Raw genomic sequence first — 23,865 nt, 5'->3', positions numbered from 1 at the left:
CTTTCCATTTCGCAACTCACACCAACACTCCACACTGCCATCCTTCTAACTAAATCCCCTGACTAACTCGTGCTCCCTAGTCATCCCTTAAAACTCATGCACGTTCCATTTACTCTACGTAGCTAAGCTACGTCTCCACGACACATTTCCAGGTCTGTCCATGTCTCCAAAAATCCAACAATTCCATTTCCTAAATCTAAACTAAAATCCCTCTAACTAATCCATTCCACGGGCTCCATGAGGTACAACCCATGTCCCCATGAAGCCGGTCTCACTAACTCTAAACCATCCTCCTAACTAGTACTTCCTGTGCTCCCAAACAAAGGGGTCTTCCACCCCTTGCCTGGGAATCATGTTCACCCGAAGCAAGGCTTGCTTTTCTCAACTCTTTTTTTTTTTCCATAATGCGCACCACCAGCGCAGCAGTTCACAGCCGCGCTCTTTTTCCGTGATGTCATGGCAGCTGCTTGCGCCCCACGCACCTTGTCCCTCTTGGACGGTACCGTCCGGCAGGAATTCCCTTCTGCCGGATTCCAAACACACGTGCAGCCATGACGCCACTCTGCGCATCTCAAAGCAAGCCCCGCGTTTCGAGGGGTTCCCCATGCAAACACACGTGCTCTGCTCGTCGGAGCTTTACAAACACGCTCGCGTGGAGAACCTATCCGGTCCAAATTCCGAATCCAGCCGATCTTCTGTCCATCCGCGGGATCGGCTAACATCCACCGCTGGCGTTTCCGGACCAGGTTTCACCTGCGCAGCCGCGCACGTGGCGGCCTTGTGCGTAGCACAGCACAGACCCCGCGCTCACTGCTGTGCAAACCCGGCACGGTTCCCAATTCAGCTACGGCCGCTACTCGGCCCTTGTCCTTCATCTGGTCCCGTCGTTGTCGCCGTTCAACGCACACACTCCTGCGTGCCACGACGCTCACACACTCCACCATGGCACTCGGACACGGGGATGCGGCTGCGTTCTCCCGCATGCCGACTGTCATCTCCCTCACATACAGCGACCTCACACACGCTGTCCCTCTCACACACCATGCTTCATTCACACACACCATACTACTCACACACGTGGAGACACTCACACGCGGTGTTTCACTCACACACGGTGCTTCATCCACACAGACCGTTTCACTCACACACACGGCCTCTCTGACACGCGGTGCTTCATTCACACATGGAGTGCTGGGAAGCACACACCCCGGCATACTCGTGACCACACCACTCACACACGGGGTCTCCTCCACACAAGGTGCGCGTTTCAACACGCCCGCTGAACTCACACCTTTCACCACACACACCGGGCCAATCACACTGGGGAATCGTGCCCCCACAAGGGTTCCCGGGGCCTCCATACCCCCCAAGCTCCTCGTGCACCCATCAACAGCACTCGCCCCCTCTAACTCGCTCGGCACGACCGAACTCACCTGGTCGTGATTCGCTTCAAGGGAGAATAGTGTCTCCCTCCGTTCCCGAAGGAGGCTATCCAGATGCTCGCACCGGGTCACAAAATATTCTGCCAGCTTCCCCTCATGGCCCTCCACTACCTCCATGTGTGTGTGCTCGTGTTTAACCCCGTCCAATTCACCCTCTATCTCCCGTGTCTCTGTACATTTTATTTCTGTTGTCTCTGCGTGTCTATTAGTTACTGTTTCTTTCTGGCTCCATTTTCCTTCCCATCTGAGTCGTTCTTCCTCTCTGAGCCCCATTAAATGTTCGTTATCTTTCCGGAGTTTTTCCATCTCTGTGGACTCCAATTTTGCTCTCTCCTCGAGTTGATTAATTTCAAACTCATATTGTTTTTGTTTCGTTTTCCACTGTTCCTCTTGCTCTTCGTTCTACAATCTCATCGTTTCTTTCAATTGGCTTAGTTCTCTTTCCCGTTTCGTTCGTTGTTCATTCTCTATTTCCTCGCACTCCCGCCTCGCCTTTTCTTTCAATTGGTCAACCTCAAATTCATGTTCTTTTTGTTTTCTATTCCACTGTTCCTCTCGTTCTTCCTTCTCCAATCTCGTTGTTTCCTTCAATCGACTGATTTCTCCTTCCTGCTTCATTCCTTGCTCCTTCACTTTCTCCTCATACTCCAACCTATTTTTTTCCTTCTGTCGTTCAGTTTCAAATTCATACTCTTTTTGTTTTCTATTCCACTGTCTCTCTTGTTCCTCATTCTGCAATTTCGTTATTTCCTTCAATTGACTGATTTCTTTCTCCTGTCTCATTCTGCAATCTGGCCTTCGCTTCCAGCTGTTCGATCTGTACGGTGTGGTTCCTTAACGTTTCATTCTCTGCTGTCGTTCTTTCTTCTCTCACCATGCTCAACTCGTTTTGTAATTCCGTCTCTTTGTTTTGGTGTTTCAGTATCTCAGAAGCTTTCTTTTCTAATTCTATCGTCATCTCCACACACTCTAACCTTGCTTTGGCTTCTAACTGTTCGATCTGTACAGTGTGGTTCCTTAACGTTTCGTTCTCTGCTGTCGTTCTTTCTTTCAACATCCTCAGTTCATTTTGTAATCCTATCTCTTTGTTTTGGTGTTTCAGTATCTCAGAAGCTTTCCTTTCTAATTCGTTTTTCATCTCTACACCTCTTTCACATTCTTTCTTCCTCATTTCATCCATTTCCCTCCTGTATTTATTTAGGTATTCCAGGCGATCCTCTTTCAGCTCCTGAACATGTTCCTGTGCATCGGCCAATCGTTGTGCTTCTGTGTGCACATAATCCTTATGAACCCAGTCTGCGTTGGCTCAGTCCTTTTCCAACCCCCGAATTCGTTCCTGTGCCTCGGCCAATTCAGTTTGCAATGTACTTCCGTCGCCCTGCCTCGCCTGCCATGCCCCCGTGGTTTGAACCGGTAGGCGGGAGCGCTTCCCCCGCCGTGCCGTGCGGCTCGTTGCGCTGGTAACAGCAACCCGCTCACGCCTCGTGCCGCGCTGAGGTACGGCCGCGCCGCCATCTTGCGACTCCGAGTTTGTTTGCCGGAAAAGTTCCTGCACAGGCCGCTCCCATTGACTACTATTCGTGGTGCGGTTATAATAATAAAACGGAGAACCAGGTACATTGGTGCATCGCCGTATTTCCCAACCTTCTGGTATGGGTCCAACCCGTATGGCGATGGCGTCTTGGACCATGGATTCTAACATTTCCAAATCCATTCCTAATCCCTCCTGCCCCTGCTTGCCTTGGCTGAACATCTTACGTGCTGGGAATAAAATTTGTAACGCTCGTAATTTGGAGGACACGGGGGGGGGGGGAGGGGGGAGTTGCTCTGTATAACCCTGATCAGACTCCATGAATTTTGCTACGGAGGCGGAGGGGGCCGAATCGCACTTCTGACAACCAGTTGTTGCGGATTCAAACCTACAAATTTACGGAGGTGGATGGGTTCACACCCCACTCCTGACTACAAGTTGTTACAGGCCGGGGGTCGGCCGCCAACCGACCGCTCTGAACGGAGCTGCAAGTCGAGTCGGCCCGACCGATCGCCCGGAATGTAGATCGCCGCCCGGATAACTCCGAGCGACGGGTCCTTGTACAAGAACCGAAATACGCCAATGGGCAGATCACGTGGGGTAGGGTCAATTGCCAATCTTCAATGTACCGAAATACCCACGTCATCCAACTACCAGGGTATTCCACCCTCGACGGAACTCGTACGGAACAAACCGTCGAGGCGAGCCTGTCCGTGCGCGATTCCAAGCAGTGTAATTGCCGAGAATCGTCGGTCCAAATGTCCCCCTATTACGGCAAACCAACGGCTTTCTAACTCCCAACACACGAAATGTTCAGTCAATGAGGGAATGGACGAAATGAGCAGGTCGACATTTACACAAGGACATTTATTATAATGAAACACGTATGCAATTAAATAAGGCAAAACACGTATGCAATTATACAAGCAACAAAAGAACGACAACCGTCTATAAGCAATTATTAATGTAGAGTCACTTACACAGTTTTACTTACGGGACTCGGCGCCACAAACATTCATTTGAAAGAAAAGCAGGAAAAAGACCCCATCAAAGGCAATGGGGTCAGACTGGACCTCTTGGGTCTTTATGGCGTGGGACTTGGCAGACCGAACGAGTCCCATGAGACCGTTGCAGGTTTCCTGCACCCTCGTGGTGTCTGGCTTGGGCGGCCCACGATGCTCCTTCCCCATGGCAGCTCGAGTAGCCACGGTCGAGCTCGGGCCTTCCGTGTGGCAGGCGAGCTCTCTCCGGCTCTCTCCACACGAACGCGTGGTTTGCGCGACACAGCAGGCAAGGCTGCGCCTCCAGCTCGCGTCTCCTTCGCGACGCCAGGACTTCCACGCAGCTCCTCGGCTTCTGGGTTCCTCCCGACTCTCCCAACTGCCGAAGCAAAAAGCTTACTTCTCCCACGGGACTCAGCACACGAACTCTGTGCACGGGACTCCCACGAGCTCAGCCCACGAACTCAGCCCTACCAAGGGGACTCTTTTCACGGGACTCTTTCACGGGACTTCCACAAACTCTTTTTAACTCTTTTGGGACAAAGAAAAGATGTCCTCTTTATCCTTTGCACCCCTCCCCCGCACCCGGCGTGACTCATGCCCTCGTGATCCACCCCCGATCAACCACGGGTGGGAGGGAGTTGTTGACGTCACCGCAGGGTTCTTTTTCCTCTTCACAGAAGAGGGGGAGGGACGTCTCCATTGTTTGCTCCCTAATTATTAAATCGATCCGTAGCGCATCTAATCGATTTCAAAACATTTAAACAATGGAAGGTGAGCTATCTAGGGAACATGCACTTATCGACATAGCTGACGAAGGGAACCTGTATGTTTTGTGTGATTAAATTCCAAATTCGTAACAATAATAACCTCCACCACCGAAGGTGAAGGAGGTTATGTTTTCACCCCTCTCTGTCTGCTTGTTTGTTTGTTTTTGTGCAGGATATCTCAAAAAGTTAAGGACCGATCCGGATTAAATTTGGTGGGCAGGTTGGGTGTATGACAAAACTAACTGATTCGATTTTGGTGAAGATCCGCATCCGGATCCGACTCCTAGAATTTTTAAAGTGATCCTTCACCATTGAGAATAAGGGCCAAAAATGATATATAGCACGATATCTCAAAAAGTAGTGGACGGATTCAGATGAAACTTGGTGGGCATGTTGGATATGTGACAAGATAGGATTGATTCAATTTTCGTGAAGATCCGAATCCAGATGAAGATCCTATAATTTTTTAAGCCATTCTTCACCATTGAGAGATAGAGCAAAACTAACATACATCACAATATCTCAAAAAGTTGTGGACGGATTCAGATGAAACTTGTAAGACAGGTTGGATGTGTGACCATGACAAATTAATTCTATTTTGGTGAAGATCCTAATCTGGATCTGGATACGATAATTATTAAATATTAAAGGGATTCTTCACCATTGAGAGATAGGGCCAAAAATGATATCGTACTATATAGCTGATATTTCAAAAATGTATTGGGCCCAAAATGTTCTCATGGATCAGGCATTACGTGGCGGAAGTATGCGCTCTACCGAGTGCCCTTCTTGTTGTCTGCTGCGATGTGGACATTCAGGATACTGAACAAAAGACTTGGACAGAGGGGTTTTACAGTTTTGGAGGTAGGAATGGTCATCTTGTGCCCACCTGATTCCACATCCCCAAACAATCCCTTTATCCTGCCTCTCACACTCACCTTGCTCCCAAACCCTTTTCTACATGCTCTCAATTTAATCTTTCTTCAGCAACTGTCATGCACAAACATAATATTGCACAAAACCCATGTATAACATTATTTCATAAAGACTTCTCCCACAGCCTCAGACTCTGCTGTGGTTAGACGCAGAACGTTGATGGACACCGCAGTTGAATTTAATGAAACTTGTGAAGGATAATGCAACAGACAGACACACAAAAGTGCACGTGCACAAACACACATATATGCACATATACACGGAGATCGCTACTTTGAGACCTGGGATGTCTCCATTCCACCTTCTGAAACCTGCATATGGAGATAAACAACCAACGACACACACGCATGCACACCAGGAATCAAACACGGAGCGAACAGCTCAAAAGAAAGTGCACTCCATCCAAGCTATTCCGTCAGGGAAACAGGCCAATTCAAACCATCTCCAAAAAGTATCTACCCGAAATAGTGATTACATCATATTAAGAAAATCAATCTCAATTGGTGCGCTTCTCAACAAGACTCCAACATATCATATTTTAATATTCCAAACACAAAACTGACCGCCAAGTCTATTTTGAACTCAAAACAATTCCACATAGTGAATAGGAGGATAAACAACAAATAAACAAGAAAACGGGAGTCAATTGGAAAACACAAGGAAACAAGTTGCACAGACTGCAGAAGATTGGACATTAAACCAATAAAAACAATTCCCTTGTAGGGATGTAACATGCAAAGGGAAGTTTGAATCACTGCATTATTTATCTCAACTACAAATTGCCGATCCAACCAGAAATAGTTGCTCAACCTGCTCCCAAACAAGAATGTGTCAGTCCATCCATATTCACCTCTCCTTCCTCAATGCTATGTCTCCTACGAACACCTTAAAAAAAAAAAATCTCCCTCATTTTCTTCCACATCATCTTCCCCACAATCCCATTCCGAATCCATCACATCAAAACTGTCAGGCAGGGTGGTGCAGAGATAGCGCACTTGATTCTCATAGATTCTCGGCCCAACAATAAACTGTCGGACTGGAGTTTCACCACAAATACGCCATCCCTCGGACGGGACACGAGGCCGAGTACTCATCTGCCAGCAATGGTTGCGGATGGACATCAAAATCCCACGGTGTCATTCACAAAGAGCGAGCGAGTCTCCCAGCACCCTGAAAAAATTACAGGTTCCAGCATTGTCCGAAAGGGGTCACTGCTTCAGCAGCACTGCCATGCTCCTGCGTAATGATGCAACCAGCCGGCTAAATTCACAATCAAATCCACTGCAATATGCATTCGCTCATAATAATGTAATTTTTTTCATAAATCACCAGATTTATAAATGTTTTATCACACGCTCAAATTCGACGAGGCTCGATGCCATGCCCCATGTTCCTTGTGTGAAAATTTCAAGTCTCAATGTTAGTGTGAGAGAAGAGAGGAGGGGAATGTTGATGGGGGAGGGAGGGAGGAGGAGGGGGGAGGTTCTGAGCAGATAACAGACATGCTGTATTTCAGCTTGTGGTATCACTCATGATGCACTGGCAGGAAAGGTCCATGGAATGCCTTGAACACAATTTATCTTCATTGAATGGAAATGTGTGAGTGCAAAAGGCGAATCTGCTTGAGATGCAAAGATGAGAGGAAATACTCATACATCTTCACTATGTAGGCTGTACCCACTTAAAAAAAAAATTCAAAGTGTACCAATGAGGAATAGACTAATTAGGAGCATAATTATACCAAATATCTGCCAAATATGTACACAATGGAGGGGAGAGGAATGCATGAGGCGGTGAAAAAGGAGTAGGGGGTGTGGGGGAGAGAAGGGTGGGATGGAAATCAAATAACCAATACCATTCATGTGCATTAGTAATATACAAAAGTTAGCTCCTATAGTTTATATAGTTCATCACAACTGACAGTGCAAGCACCCCAACCCCACACCTTCCTAAAATGATTTAACTGCAATCTTTACTTTCCAAAAATCCAGTGATGTATTTAATATATCCAGTTGCAGGTCGAAATTAAATATCGCTAGTCTGAGCTCCGACCACTCTCGGCAGGGTTATGGGGCCCTGAAGCAAGCATCCTCAGCATCTCTCGTATCTTTCGTGTATCCACAGCAACTTCTGACCATAAACATCTTGCTAACATTTTGGTACTTTTTAAGCATAATCTAATTTTTTTACATAAAAATTTGTTTGACCAACACTAATTAATAACAGGTCTTGGAATATGACACTAAAACAAAGAAAACTAGAAGGGCACTCGGTAGAGCGCATAACTCTGCCAGGCTGATGAGTTTACATTTTGTATCCCACTGATAGGCTGGATCTGGATTTGGCCCTGAAATAAAATTTAAATCGGCTTGTTCTTGTCGCCGAACCAACTCAACCACCAAGTTTTGTCCGAATCCAAACATAACTTTTTGAGATATCGTGCTATGTGTCATTTTTGGCTCCATCTCTCTGGTGAAGAATCACTTAAATTTAAGTATGTGGATCCGGATCCGGATATTCACGAAATTCTAATCCTTTCGTCCTTGTCACACACCCAACCTGCCCACCAAATTTCTTCCGAATCCACCCACAACTTTTTGAGATATCCTGCACATAAACAGACAAATAAACCAATGTCACCCACAGGGTGACCCGTATCTTGCCAAAAGGTGACCACGTGTGACTTCTTTCAGGTCACACTGAGGTGAACAGAGCTGCGATCCACCAGGAGCGACTCCTTGAGGAATATCTGCCTCGGAGAGACTCTGATGAGAATCGTTCTATAGAGTAACCATGAAAGATATGCGTTTGCCTCATAACATCACCAAATGACGTCATAATGTCTCAAGCTTGACATATCGAGAAAGCACTCATCGAGGTGTTCAATTTGAGGTACTACATGATATGGTTCCTAAAACTTGAAAATTTGACCTTGGGGTCAAATATGTTTGCCCTTTGGCGCTAACCATGAAGGTCAAGGCCAATCGCCACAAAAAATTAATCAGCTGAGCGCCAGACCATGAACTATATTCCCATGAAGTTTGAAGACGATCCGATCAAAATTACTCAAAAAATAAGGGTTTCGTTGACTCCCCTGATTTGCGACAAAGTGACCTTGACCTTCAAAATTTTATGCGCTGAAAGGGACCTCTATAGGCCTCTGATATGCGAAGTTACAAAAATTTCCAATGATAACTGTGCTCTGCAGAATTTTTTATATGTGATTACAGACAAACAAACAAACAAAAAAAAAAGTTGACTAACATACCTTGCAAAAACTTCATTTTGGCAAGATAACAAACAGGGGTAAAAACATAACCTCTGTCCACCTTCGGTGGGTGGAGGCAACAAGGAAAAAAAAAGATATAAAATGTCGTAGCACCCATGGTTTGAATAATTTTTGTTCATTTGTACATTTGTTATGATCTGTCTACATCTGTATTTGCCTTTTAACTTGTCATCTATAAAGGGGTTAAAAATTGAAACTCGAGTGAAGTTGATGCCGAGCCATCGCAAATCCCGTTTCCCACCAAAAGCAAAGTTGAAAGATGGCAGAGTTCCATCAGAATATCCAATTGTGAGTTAAAAAAGCAAAAAAAAAAAAAAAATCATTACATATTTCATGCATCCCCCAATGTTGATTGCATATACAAAGTTTCAATAACAACAACAACAACAACAACAAAAAAATTCAATCTTTATTTTTATCGCACCTGTGTCCGAAGGAAGCGGTTCAGTTTGGGATTTTTAACATGAAATAGGCAAAGCCCAGAAATGAATGAAACCAATATTAGAATTACCCTTTAGAACCCGTTAGAACCCTCCAGGATTAAACACGGTGGGTCAGAACGGTTCTTCTTCCTTCTTGAAGGACGGATGGACGAACGAATGGAAGGAAGGATATACCCAAATAATGAAGCAGCTTCACCACTTAATGTTTTAAAATGTGCCCATAAATGCATGTTTTGGTATTTGACATTTTGACCCCGCCTCGTGGCCCCAGGGGACGGGACTGAAAATGATACTGCTCTCACACATTCTTGCCATGAGGTGATCGTAACTACCAAGTTTGGTGAATCCATGTGGTGATCACAACTACCAAATTTGGTGAATTTCTGCACAGCCATTTAGGAGGAGATAACATAACGGACGGACAGACAGGTGGAGCCGATTGCAACATCCCCCCCACCCCCCAGTTTTTTTAAAGTGTGGGAAAAATTAAATTTAATTGCTTTTATTGTCATTCAATAACTTAGGCATCCAATACTCTTTCACCAACTTTGGTGTGTGTCCTCCTGATAATTTAAACAGTTTAGTCGGCCCGCACGACCAAACGGTGCAGAACACATCCAAGTTCCGAATGCAGTCAAACAACACCGGTCTAAAGAAAAATATTTCATTTAACCATAATCAGAGGTACTCAAATAAAGCGCTGGAAAGCAGGCAGGTGGACACGCTCACCTGAGGGAGTAATTGTTCAATAAATTGAGGGCAGACAGGATAAGAAAACGAAAACGGAACAAATCCTTGGGACAGTAGCACTGAAACCTTGGTGTATATTTCATCTATCTATAATTCCAGCAATCTGTGTGTGTATGTATGTGTGTATGTCTGTGTGTATGTCTGTGTGCGTCTCTGTGTGCGTCTCTGTGTGCGTCTCTGTGTGCGTCTCTGTGTGCGTCTCTGTGTGCGTCTCTGTGTGCGTCTCTGTGTGCGTCTCTGTGTGCGTCTCTGTGTGCGTCTCTGTGTGCGTCTCTGTGTGCGTCTCTGTGTGCGTCTCTGTGTGCGTCTCTGTGTGCGTCTCTGTGTGCGTCTCTGTGTGCGTCTCTGTGTGCGTCTCTGTGTGCGTCTCTGTGTGCGTCTCTGTGTGCGTCTCTGTGTGCGTCTCTGTGTGCGTCTCTGTGTGCGTCTCTGTGTGCGTCTCTGTGTGCGTCTCTGTGTGCGTCTCTGTGTGCCCCTCTGTGTGCCCCTCTGTGTGCCCCTCTGTGTGCCCCTCTGTGTGCCCCTCTGTGTGCCCCTCTGTGTGCCCCTCTGTGTGCCCCTCTGTGTGCCCCTCTGTGTGCGCCTCTGTGTGCGCCTCTGTGTGCGCCTCTGTGTGTGTCTCTGTGTGTGTGTGTGTGTGTCTGTGTGTGTGAGACCACTGTTTCTCGACAACCGCTGGTCCGATCTGATCGAAACTTGCCAGGTATATTGCTGGGGACCTGAGGATGTGCCTTTTCAAGGTTTAATATTAATTGGACAAGTGCTTCCCAAGTTATGGCCATTTATTTACCAAACCAATGAGAAGACACGTTGTTGCGTGGGCGTGGCCGATGGGGAAGGGAAGCTCAGCCGCGTTCCCCATTACGGGTTACAAAGTACGGACTTCCGGAGAGTGATGACTTCGTGTATTCTAATAATTTCTCGATTTCTTATGCGCATTTATAGATAAACACAATGCCGCAAGTTATGATTGTTTTCATATGAGACGGTGCATGCTGCAACGTCCGCACGGTGCAGACGGTGCATGCCGTTTTTTTTCTCCTCTTTCCTCTTTTCTTTGTGTTTTTCCTTGCGATAAAAGGCAAAATACGCTGTAACGTACGAACTTCCGGATAATGATGACTTCGTGTATTCTAATAATTTCTCGATTTATGCGCATTTATAGATAAACACAATGCCCCAAGTTATGATCGTTTTCATATTAGACGGTGCATAAATTTGGGTAACATCAGAGTGCTGGTATGCTCCGAAGCAGGAAGTAAATTATTTTTTGCACGCTTTTTTTTCTCCTCTTTCCTCTTCTCTTTGTGTTTTTCCTTGCGATAAAAGGCAAAATACGTTGGCGCTAATTGAATAATTGGCCATTAAAACTAAATTGCGAATAATCGTAACTGCCATATGTGAACTTCCGGACAGTGAGGACTTAACTTCCGGATAGTGACGATTACTGTATTCTTTCTCGATTCTCTTAAACCCAATACCCCAATCCAGTCAGTGACGATTACTGTATTCTTTCTCGATTCTTTCTTTCTCGATTTCTGTACTTTCTCGATTTTCTTAAACGGGCACGCACCTACGGGCATGCACTAGTATGTAGATAAAACCATTAAAAATATATTGTGTCTAACACGTTTCTCCTGGAAGACAACATCCTCTACGAGGCTGGCTTAACAGGATTACTTAATGTTGCGTATCCTTCACTTCAATACAGCACGAGAAATTCTGGTGATTCCCAGAACGTCCGGTTGACTTGGTGGAAGCTTTTGATTGGACAAATTGACGTTCAGGACTCGTCATAATCATAACGAAAGTGGGTGGAGGGTGGTGGGGGTGCCAGGGACGGCTGGTTGGGAAAGGTGAAGTTAAGGATTATTGTTGACTACATTTTGACGGGGCTTTCAAGAAAATCGTAAGCACTTCTGCATAAAAACATCGAAGTACTGTTCCTCTCAAGTTTGATTTATTCATGGAAAGTCAGGTTCGTAATAATCATTCCTTTCTCCATGTTTATCGTTGGAGAAAATGACAGGAAGTCCCCGTAAATACCATAAATATTCTCTTGCATCTCATCAAACCAAGTTCTATGTTAGATGCATTATTTAATTTGTTTAAAATCAATTTGTTTGTGTGCACATACATCTTTACAATTTAATTCTAGCTTACGTTCTCCCCCCACCCCCAAAAGTAATGTACTCGTTTTAATTTATGAAAAAAGCAATCCATGTAGTTTTGGTTACATACATACAAAGCTCCATTATAGCATGATGATGATAGGATTTAAAACAGTAATTATAAAGAAACCTGTTTTTCAGTCAGGCTGCACTGGCAATTGAAAAATACCAAAGATATTTCACAAAGTACAGGCAATGTACAACAAATAATTAATATCCATTAGAAAGGAAATATGTGTGTGTGTGTGTATATATATATATATATATATATATATATATATATATATATATATATATATATATATATATATATATATATATATATATATATATATATATATATATACATACATACATACATACATACATACATACATACATACATACATACATACATACATACATACATACATACATACATACATGATGTCCAGCCTGGTGTTGGTGCAGTGGTTAGGGCAGCGGCTTGGGATCCAAAAGGTCCTGAGTTCAAGCCCTGTTGGGCCACTGAATTAATACACCAGGGGGTTGACTCAGCCTATCATCCTTCCGAGGTCGGCAAAATGAGTACCAGTATACTGGGCCGGTGAATACCCCGGTTAAAATAGGTGTACCATATCCCTGTGTCGTAAGAGGCGACCAGGGTTGCGTCAGGAAGGGCATCCGGCGTAAAACATGTGCCAAATCACTATGCGGATCATACGGATGATCCGCTGTGGCGACCCCTAACGGGAACAGCCGAAAGAAGAAGAAGAAGAAGAACATACATACAGGATGTCCAAAAAAAAATGTACTCACATTTTGGCTCCTCATAACTCATTAAATTTTTCATTTATTTTCAGATCAAATTGACCATAATAATGGCAGAAGTATGACTAGGTGTTGAAGAAAGAAAATTTATCATAAAGTGCTACTTGAAGCACGAAAACATCATGGAAGTGCAAAGACAATTTAGAAGACATTTTCACAAAGATCCACCAACGCGATGCACCATTGCTCGCATCCGAGATAAGTTTGAAACAGATGGAACTGTGCATGACGTCCATAAGGAGCATTCAGGAAGACCACGGTCATCAACCACCCCCCGCAAAGGAAAATCAATTGCTGGAAACCCTAAACCTATCTCCATGGAAATCTGTACGACACATGGCTCATGAGACAGGAATCTCAAAATCAGGCGCCCATCGCATTTTGAAGCAAATTAATTTGAAAAGTTGCATTCCAAAATTAATCCACGCTCGAAATGAAGACGATCTTGACCGGAGAGCTGAATTATGTGAGTGGTGCCTGGGCAAATGCGAAGAAGATGCAGCATTTCCATCCAAAATTGTTTGGAGCGATGAGGCCAGCTTCAAGTTAAATGGCTCAATTAACCAACACAATTGCACCTACTGGGCTCCTGAAAATCCACATGTTACTATGGAAAACCATTTAAACTTACCAGGGGTTACTGTGTGGTGTGGGATATCAGCATTGGGCATCCTCGGGCCATTCTTTTTTGACCAAACTGTCACTGGGGATGTTAACTTAAACTTGCTGCAGGAATCCGTCGGTCCACATGTCGAAGAGTTAAGGCCCGGTCACACCTTGACGTTTTAGCCAGCGATGGCAACGTATCAAAATGTATGTAAAACGCTGGCTTACGTTGAACTTTTGATGTTTTTTTTTTAAAGATTCGGACGTATTCATAGCGACTTGGTCTTATGTATAACGCATTGGTAACAGACACAGAATGTTTCGTTGTGTTATAGATAACTTATACCAACGAATGCTGAACCTGTTGTCGGCCTACACAACCGATGCCCAACGATAGTCTAACTTAGGAATAGCACGTTGCACGCATCGCCGACGATGTCGTGACGTAGCCTATTAAAAGGCTGACGCACAACGATTCGAATCATAACTGCCGTAGAAATGGAAGTGACAACATCGCGGTCACACCTTGGCGATCTTGCCAGCGTATGCCGACCTAAGAAAAATGTATCTAAAACGTTGGGGCACGTCAAATACGGTATGAGTAAGTTTGGTATACGTAAATAGAACGCTAAAGTACGCTATCATACGTCGTAGTAAGTAGAGTACATCAAGAAATTTTAAACATGTTCAAAATTTTTGGACGTACTCAGGCGTATGACACACGTTCCGCATGTGATGGGGATAAGTTTTACACACGTCCACAAAGGCTACTTATAAGCTACTCATAAGTCGAAACACGTCGCGGTAATGTCTTTTTTACGCGAAACTTATTTCTAACTTATGTTTGACGTGCTTTGAACCAATTATTTACGTAGTCCCAACACACATCGACGTATGTAGACGTATTCCAATGACATCTTCCGGTCGACAAAAAAAAAAATAAATGAACGTGTTTCTAGCTTACAACTGCCATATAAAGACGTGTTCCCAGCGGTTTTGGGAATTGGTATATAAAAATGCTGCTCATAAAAGGGGAACCCAACAGTGTTTTCGAGTCCTTTTTGAGTCGATGTCCATGTCAGCAGTAACAGTATCAGTATCAGTATTAGTTTGTTCATGTTGGCAGGAGTAGGTGAGTGTGAGGGGGAGGGTGTGGGCTATGATGGATCGTCCTTGCGTCCGCGTGTCCACGGGTAGGAGACATCTTTTCACCATTGTTCGAAGTTCTTCGCGGCTAATTTTTTATGGGGCTTTTTCAACAATGAGCTATAGCTTGTTTTTACGACTTAGGTCTATTCATAATGGGTTGGACAAATGCACAATGAACTAATAATGTGCATAGAGTGCTTTGATTACTTATAGATATGATATACCAACGAATAATTATCGTGAAGCCGGCGTTCACAAACTATGCCCAACGATAGCCTAACTTATCCATATCGTGCGGCAGTTTATCTTTGCCGGTGACGTAGGGTTTGCTATTCATAGGCTGCCACTCAACGATTTAAATGGCTGCATCTCCACTATTGAAAGTAGACGCTTGCGCTCAACAATTGGATTTTTTTTTACACTCAACGACTTTTAAACGGTACCACTCAGCTATTTTCATTGTTTACAATGAACGATTTAAATTGCTATCACTCGCCTTTGTTTTTTGACGCTGGGGTTTTGAAATTTGAAGCGTTTCTTCTGAACGTGTTAAAACGCTCAAACTCGACTATTTTAAATAGACGCTGACGATGGACAATTGGAATCATAGCCAAGCTAGACATCGAAGTGTGAACATCCTCGTCATGCCGAAGAAAAGTTTGAAGAATGCTGCAAATAAGTGTCCTGGCCGTGGCCGTGGACGCTGACGCAAGGACGATCCATTATACCGACGTCTTTCAGCCTATGAGTAACTTAAAAGTAACGTCTGTCGATGTGTGGCAACGATCGCGTAACGTGCCAACAACACGTTAATCATAGGTTAGAAATAAGTTTCGGGTACGCTAAACATTACCTTGGCGTGTCTCAACTTATGATTAACTTACAAGTAGCATGTGTTGACGTCTGTCAACGATCGCAGACCGTGCATACAACTTGTGGCCAGCGTAGCGGAACGTGTGAGTCATACGCCGGCATACGTCGTGAAATTTCAAGCATGAAAAAATTTGAGGAGAACCAAAAAGTACAACGTTTAAAGCCAGCGTACAACGACGTATGGCAGTGTTTTTCAGCGTGCTCTCAATGTTATCAAAACTTACCCATAACGTATTCAACGTGTGCCAGCGTTTTAGAAAAAAGAATTCAAAAATCGGCATATGTTGGCTAAAACGTCAAGGTGTGACCGGGCCTTTATTTGGTGACGAAGATTTACTTTCAGCAAGATGGAGCACCTCCCCACTACCACCGTGATGTAAGGGCCTATCTCGAAGCAACTTTTCCGAACAGATGGATTGGGCGAAGAGGTAGTGTTGAATTCCCTGCGCGTTCCCCAGACCTCACTCCAATGGACTTCTTTTTATGGGGATATCTCAAAGATAAGGTTTACGGCTCAAAACCAGCAACAGTCGATGAGCTGAAAGAGGAGATTGAAAGACAATGTCTAGCAGTTCCAAATGAAATGATTTGTAACGCTGTTGAATCCATTGGTCCGCGTTATCAGCTGTGTTTGGAACGTGATGGTCGTCAGTTTGAACATTTGTGAACATGCATTTATCCATTTAACCATTAATCTTGTTTCTAAGTCAATAAACAACGCATTTATTATCATTTCAAGAGCGAGTCCATTTTTTTGGGACACCCTGTATATATATATATATATATATATATATATATATATATATATATATATATATATATATATATATATATATATATATATATATATATATATATATATATATATAATCACATGTACAGATTCCAGAGTCAAAGAACCAACAATAACAAAATAACAGTGTCAATGTAGAAGAATATGGATCCAAATGACCACAATGAATGATCACAGCATACGTCTAAGTGGATTAAACGTATAAATTATTGGCCATGTATTTATGTGGACAATGTAATAAACCGCTTACTAGGAGTTCTGGTACAAACCAATCATTTTATCTCCCAAGGAACAAGGGATTATTGAACCTCACAGAGCAGGGAGAGAAATAATTTTTTAAAACTCCATAATTATGGACAATGTGGCCCCCGAAGGGTAAAAAAACCAAAAATTCCACTAGTAGTACATTGCTTGCTCGATTCACAGCAGAAATGAACAAATAATAAAATCAAAATAATTGCAGAGGCCACACAACCTATCGACATTCCTATCCATGTGAGCAGTTACAGCTAACACAGTGATGCATGATAAAACGAGAACGGCACCCGGTCGAGTGCATATCTCCGCCAGGCTGAACAGTTTACGTTTTGTATCCCACTGATAGGCCGGATCTGGATCCAGACCTGAATCAAAAGCTGGCCAGCTTGTTCTCGTCACCGAACTAACTCATCCACCTTGCTTCGTCTGAATCTATCCAAAACCTTTTGAAATATCATGCTCTGTATCGTTTTTGCCCCCCTCCCCCCATCTCTCAATGGTGAAGAATCACTGAAATTTATTTTTTTAATTCTCTTTTCCAGATCCAAATCTTCACAAAATTTGAATCAATTCTTCCTTGTCACACACCCAACCAGTCCCCAAAGGTTCATTTGAATTTGTCCACAACTCTTTGAGATACTGAGCTACATATCGTTTTTGGCCCCATCTCTCAATGGTGAAGAATCACTTTAAAAATTCTAATAGCCGGATCTGGATCCAGATCTTCACCAAAATCTAATCATTCCATCCTTGTCACACACCCAACTTCGTCCGAATTTGTCCACAACTTTTTGAGATACAGGCAAACAGACAGACAGACAGGGGTAAAAAACATAACCTCCACCCACCTTTGGTGGCGGAGGTACAGGTGTTTGATCACGCGATCAGTTTAAAACAATAAATCAAATAGTGATCATTCAAAGATTAAAATATGTCAATAAATGTCAACTTAACAGACTTCACATTCAGGTTAAAAAGCAGGTCGATTTACATAACATCCTGAGTTGCAACAAAAACAACATAGAACCAAACTCCTGACATGCTTAAATTGTCAATGTTCAAGGTGACTTTCGGCGAAAGGGTTTATCGTGTGACTTACGCACTTAAAACAGAACAAAGACCAAAAACTAGAAAAGATAATTTGATGCAAATGAGGAGATGCATATGCATCAGCTCATGTTCGATGTCAACTAACTATTACATCTGATCTCAAATGAAGGTCACATGAAAAATTTAAGGTCAAACGAGAGAGGGTCTGCAGAAGGGCACATGACCACCTCTGACCTGTTCAAGCCAAAAATTGAAGCAGTTCGCTTTGTATTAAAGTCCATATTTATGCCAAGTTTGGTTGAAATCACTTAAATGGTTCACAAGTTATCATTGTGACAAAGATACAAAGATTTTAAATCTCAGATCACATTACCTTACATCTTTGACCTTTTGAACCCAAATTTGAACAAAGTTCATCTTTGTATTACAGTCCATATTTGTGGCAATTTTGATTGAAATTCCTTTCACAATTCTCACGTGATCGTGGTAACAAAAAAATAATAGCGGAAGCATGCACGGACGGACGGACGGACGAACGGACAGCCAAAAAGCATAATGCCTCCGGTCTTCAGCTGCGGAGGCATAAAAATATCATACAGGCAGTGTGAACCATACAGGAAGAAGGGAAGGCTTCATCAAATCAATGGAATTTGTCCTGTCTGTAGCAATTCTGAACCAATGACTCATAGTCATATTGCTATGAACACCTGGTTCAAATCCCATCTGCTGTTCATAGTCGACAAAACAACAAACGTCCTTGCAATTCATGGAAAAGTACACAGATTCATATCTAATCGGGTCTTTCCACTGAATAGAATGCATGTCTATTGTGTAAGCTGCCCCATGAGCATTATGACATGAAAATAATAGTAACAATAATAATAATAATAATAATAATAATAATAATAATAATAATACTGAAAAATGATTCCCTCTGATAATACTGATGACATCTCTTTGCTGGATATTCTATCTAATCATTTCCTCTGCACTTTGAGCCACAATCAGCCCATTTTAAATCTCCCCAGCATAGATCCCAGTCTTAACATTATGGGTTATGAGATCAATGCAGCTGATCTCATCAGAATGAGATGCACTTTTAAGTACTCCCATTAAATCCCCCCCCCAAAAAAAAACAACAACACGCACGGCGATTATGGAATACTACCACAGGCATGCGGACATTCCGATACAGTGTTGCACTTTGTCTCGAAGAACAAGAAACGGAGTGAAAACGAACAACGACTCACACGTAACATGAGGCAAAAGGTTTGCAGAACAAGGTATGGGATCATACGACGCACACAAGCAGAATAATCAACACATGATACGTGCTGTTTGCAGGAATGCAGTGCCACAAATCAAACATAATTGCTCCAAATATTTGACATTATTCATTTCGGCTTTTCCTATAAAAACGACACTGGTATCTCACATGTGCAGTGCCGAGTGTGGAACATTTCAATATTGCATTTGTTTACTTCACCTTCATTCCATGCACAGACAATTTGAAATCAAAAAAACCACTGGACATGTCAGTCACACTGCGTTGGAATCACCCATCCGCACGTGCAGTGGATCCCACGCACATTCAGGTTGTGGTGATAGCCTAAACCTTTTGGTATTGCGGATCCTGATTGGAATCCACCCACATCTGTAGTGGATTCAATGCACCTTCAGGTCATGTCTCTGGCCAAAACCTCGGATCTCATGCATCTTCAAACTGCTGTAATAGCCAAAACCTCTTGGTATGGTGAATCCTGATTGGAATCCACCCACACCTATGGTGGTTCCCATGCACCTTGAAATTGTGATGATGGCCTAAATCTCTTACGTTTTTGATGGACCCTTATTGGCAGGAGCACAGGGAGCAAGTACGCCTTGATCGGCTGCAGCTATATTTCTGCCACGGTCTCCCTCACTCGCAGCACTCTGTCTGTCTGTTTGTCGGTCTCGGCAATTACTTATGTTGTACATGCTGTACGGTGGTGTCAGCAAAAAAAAATCCTTTCTTGAACAAGGCTGCACTACATCACTGTCGGTCGCGGCAAATCAAGTCGACTGCGGCCCAATTAATAGTGAGTCCGCGATGGAACCCTTTCCCTCACCGTTTCAGCTGGAGTTTTAGCTCGAATGAACCCGGCATTCCGGTGAACACGGGCTCTGCTGGCTTGGCGTGAAACGTCTCAATCATTGTGAGCAAAAAAACACCTGCTGCGCTCTATCACAAACGATCCAGGAAAGAGAAACACCCTTACTTCACAGAGTACGACTCTCTCATTCTTTTCAGTGTGTCTTTTACATTCGCACAACGTAACTCGGACATGCAAGTTATCATTGCAAGCACCGTAAAGGAGGAGAGCTCCTGAGATAAAATGGTTTATTAAACTGCCTCACACAAGACCTGTAATAATTGGTGGAGAAGTGATCACGTGTTGGGTAAGAATCAAATTACAGCAGAACATTTGGTTTTGCCAAAAAAATGTTCTGCTGTAATTTTGCCAAACAAAATTGGCCAATAGGTGGCTGTATAATCCAGGTTTCGATGTCACAAATCACAGGTCTGTGCAATGGTTTGTAGATACATAGCTATGACTAGCCAGTAACCTTGTTACATCGGAGAAACAGGACTTTCAAACTTTCCAAGCCCGTTGATCCAAGGCTGACAGCTAAAGGCAGCTGAGGTCACAAGTCGACGAGTACAAAAGGGAACTAAACAGCTTGGGACCATCAGGCACAGCAAGAGCTTCACATTTTCCATGGAGTGGAGGACAGCCCTGCGAGATCATTTAGAAAACTTATGGAATTCGTATGGCCATCTCTTGTGTGGCCTGTATCATTTTCCTTAGCTATTCATGCTGTGGTAGCATTATGACCGGAACCACCAAGAGAAATTAATTGGGGTAGCCTTGCCTTTGAGTGCCTTGATGGTACCTAGCTTTTATGTGTTATTGAAAGAAGTTAAGGGCTAATGAGTTTTCTTAATGTGCAAGGATCATCTCGCAGCATGCAGCTCACAAGGCCTGTGTGCCAGCAACTCGCAATGCAATAAGCATCCTGTCCAAATCCTTCAATCTTCTTCACAATCAATAATTCAACTTCTTATCCTCTTTACCTCCATCTGCCCTGCCATCACTCCAATTATATACCCTATTGGGAGGCACTGCCTGCATTTACAGCGTTGAATTTGCTTCAGGTTGCCGTATAGCATGTGGTCAGCACACCAAAGGCATGAAAAGCAGCAGGGTGCTTGGTGCCGGAAATGACAGTCAGAGCAAATGGCACGGAAATCAGGTTCAAAGGTCCATTGCTAACCTACAGTCAGCTGCTTGCCCAAACTTCCTTCTTCAATTCATTCTCTGCCATCTGTCAAAGCAATCCCCCCAAATGTATATTCTCCAGCTCTACGAGGTAATCCTTAGGCTGGAAAAATCTTCTTCAGTCATCACCAGCACTTCACCGAACAAGAACGTCACATTTGCATCGATATGCATAACTAAGCTGTTCTGCAGATGCTGATGGGTGATTCTTCCAAGGCAGTTGTGCTCAAACGTCCTGTAACATGCGACGGATTCTCCTGCCGAATGCCAAATGGTAGTTGTAGAACCAGCAACCCAATCTCACAAGGGAAGGAGATAACAACATTGGGCAAACACAGGATGCAGGTTCATCCAGGAGAGTCAGGGTTCATATACCAACACACCTTTAAAGGAGGCTTAGCACTGGGACCCATAGACATGCACTTTTCCAGTCGAAAGCAACAACAGATGGTGTTACACCTTCAATGTGATGCCACGGTGACCTGACAATTTGCTCAGCTTTTTCACACCGAGGCATTTTCAACTATAATAGCCAAGGCGTATTATGATGACGATTATGTGATAACTGCGTTGATAATGAATGAGAAAAAAAATCTGTCTTGTACGCAGCTAGAAGTGTTGGTTTGCTGAAAGTTCCAAAGGCAGTACAAATTTAAACCCATATCCATGGTGCTCCTGCCCTGATGAAACTTTTGACAAGATTAATTATTTATTCATTATAGAATTGAAGATTATGCATTTGAATGCACACAATTGTTAAAATTTGTTCAAGCACAAGCATATACATATGCCAAAAAAAATAATCAGACATTTAATGCCATTGATGCAGTCTTTTACACCATCTTATTTAACACGTTACATTAGTTCTTCGTGCCGATTGTATGTATCCATTATGACGTCGCTAAAAACACGAAGTTTCCTGTTTGAATGATTTTCAATTTTGACTGCCAGATAGGCAGACAGAGTAAACTCGATCTACGTCGTCGATGGCACACCATCGCATATTCCCGTGAGCACTGCTTTGTCCCATTAATGCTAGTTGAAATTTTATCTTGCAAAATGGATTGACTATTCTTTTCTATTTGATGTGCTTTATGACCAAAGACTTACTATGTTTACTAAATCAGAAGTCATTGCAAGCATGTCAACATTTCATGAAACATTAATTTAACACTGTCCAGCAATATAGAACTGTGCATCAATTTAATCATAGGAATGAACTGTGTATAATATTAATTATAATTATTATTCAAAGTCAATTACATAAATACAGTAAAACCTGTGACTGTTTGTCACTCATGGGGGCCACATAAGTGAGTTATTTATAAAAGAATTTACCGTGTACAATGATAAATACACTTAAAAAAAAATCCGACACTGTTGTGCACATCCCCATACATATGTCGACTATGTCCCAAAGTTTCAAGTTCCTATCTCAAACGGTGTAGGAGGAGCTATTTTGACCCCAAATCCGCTAAGCACCCCCTACCTCCCCCCCCCTCCAAAGCACCCTCTGACCATCATGTGTTTAAAAAAAATATGTTGTTAAATGTATAACTCATGAATATGTTTGATTTAAAAAGCTTTAAGACATTAAAAAATATATATATATATCGACCCCCCATGACCCCAACCCCTCTGGCCCAGCCCCTTGGGGTCATAACAAAAATCCGAAATGGTTGTGCACTTCCCCATACATATATGTCTACTATGTCCCAAAGTTTCAAGTTCCAATTTCAAACGGTGTAAGAGGAGTTACGGGGTAAGACAGATGGATGTATGGACGTACGTACGGACGGACGGACGGACGGACGGACGATACAATCACAATATTCCTGCTTTTCTTCGAAAGCGCGGGAATAAAAAATTATCTCACTCCTCTGAGCACATGCGATCAGGACAAATTCAGAGCCAAAGAACTCTTAAACTACAGGTTTGTTTTCCAATTTGTGTTCAAATATCACATTCAATTGAAATCCAGTTGTTCCTCGATCATAAAATGACATTTGTACATGGACAGACAGACAGAAGTGAACCAATTGCTTAACCCAGCTTTTGCTGCTTCGTGTGCATGGGGTAACAATAGAGTTTCCTCTGCTTACAACACTGACATGGCTTCATTCACAAGCTACGACTTGTTTCCTCAAATTCCCCCCCCCCCCTTCCCATGTTTCTTGATCTCACGAATATAATACATGGAGAATTTATTATACAGTGTTGCAGTGATCAGATGTCTCGCAGAAGTTCCTCAGAGCGAGGACGGCAGTTGATTACTATTTAGTTCGACACAGCTTAATGGGTTAAAGAAAACCCAAGATGCAAGGGCTTTCAGTCACTCCACAGTCTGGTCCCACCATGAATCATTAGTCCTTACATTCCAAGATCTTGTTTATCAGACTACTCTGGAGAGATAACCTGCCCATCCTTGGCTATAAATGTCGTTTCCCTGGAGATGTTACCCTTCCAAACTCTTCATCAGTCCACGTTTTCCAACCTTCTCTTTGTAGTCCTGCCTCTCCGTCTCTCTTCATCAACTGTTTCTATTCACACACATTTGGTAATTTGGACAAGACAGATAACTGCAAGCCACTTCATATATAAGATTCCCTTGTAGCTGTGATGACAGGACATGCATACAACACATATTTGCCCAGAAAACGAAAAGAAAAATCC

General features: G+C 43.2%; 1 protein-coding gene across 2 annotated transcripts in view; it reads right to left on the bottom strand.

The window, feature by feature from the left end:
- LOC147014566 (polypeptide N-acetylgalactosaminyltransferase-like 6) overlaps positions 1-23,865 on the bottom strand; it is a 223,130-nt gene that overhangs the window by 197,698 nt on the left and 1,567 nt on the right. The gene's annotated exons all lie outside the window — the stretch shown is intronic.

This window comes from Eptatretus burgeri, chromosome 13 (assembly GCF_056783735.1).
Source record: "Eptatretus burgeri isolate ZD-2024b chromosome 13, Ebu_testis_v1, whole genome shotgun sequence".
NCBI lineage: Eukaryota > Metazoa > Chordata > Myxini > Myxiniformes > Myxinidae > Eptatretus > Eptatretus burgeri.
This window is presented reverse-complemented; position numbering and strand designations above follow the sequence as displayed.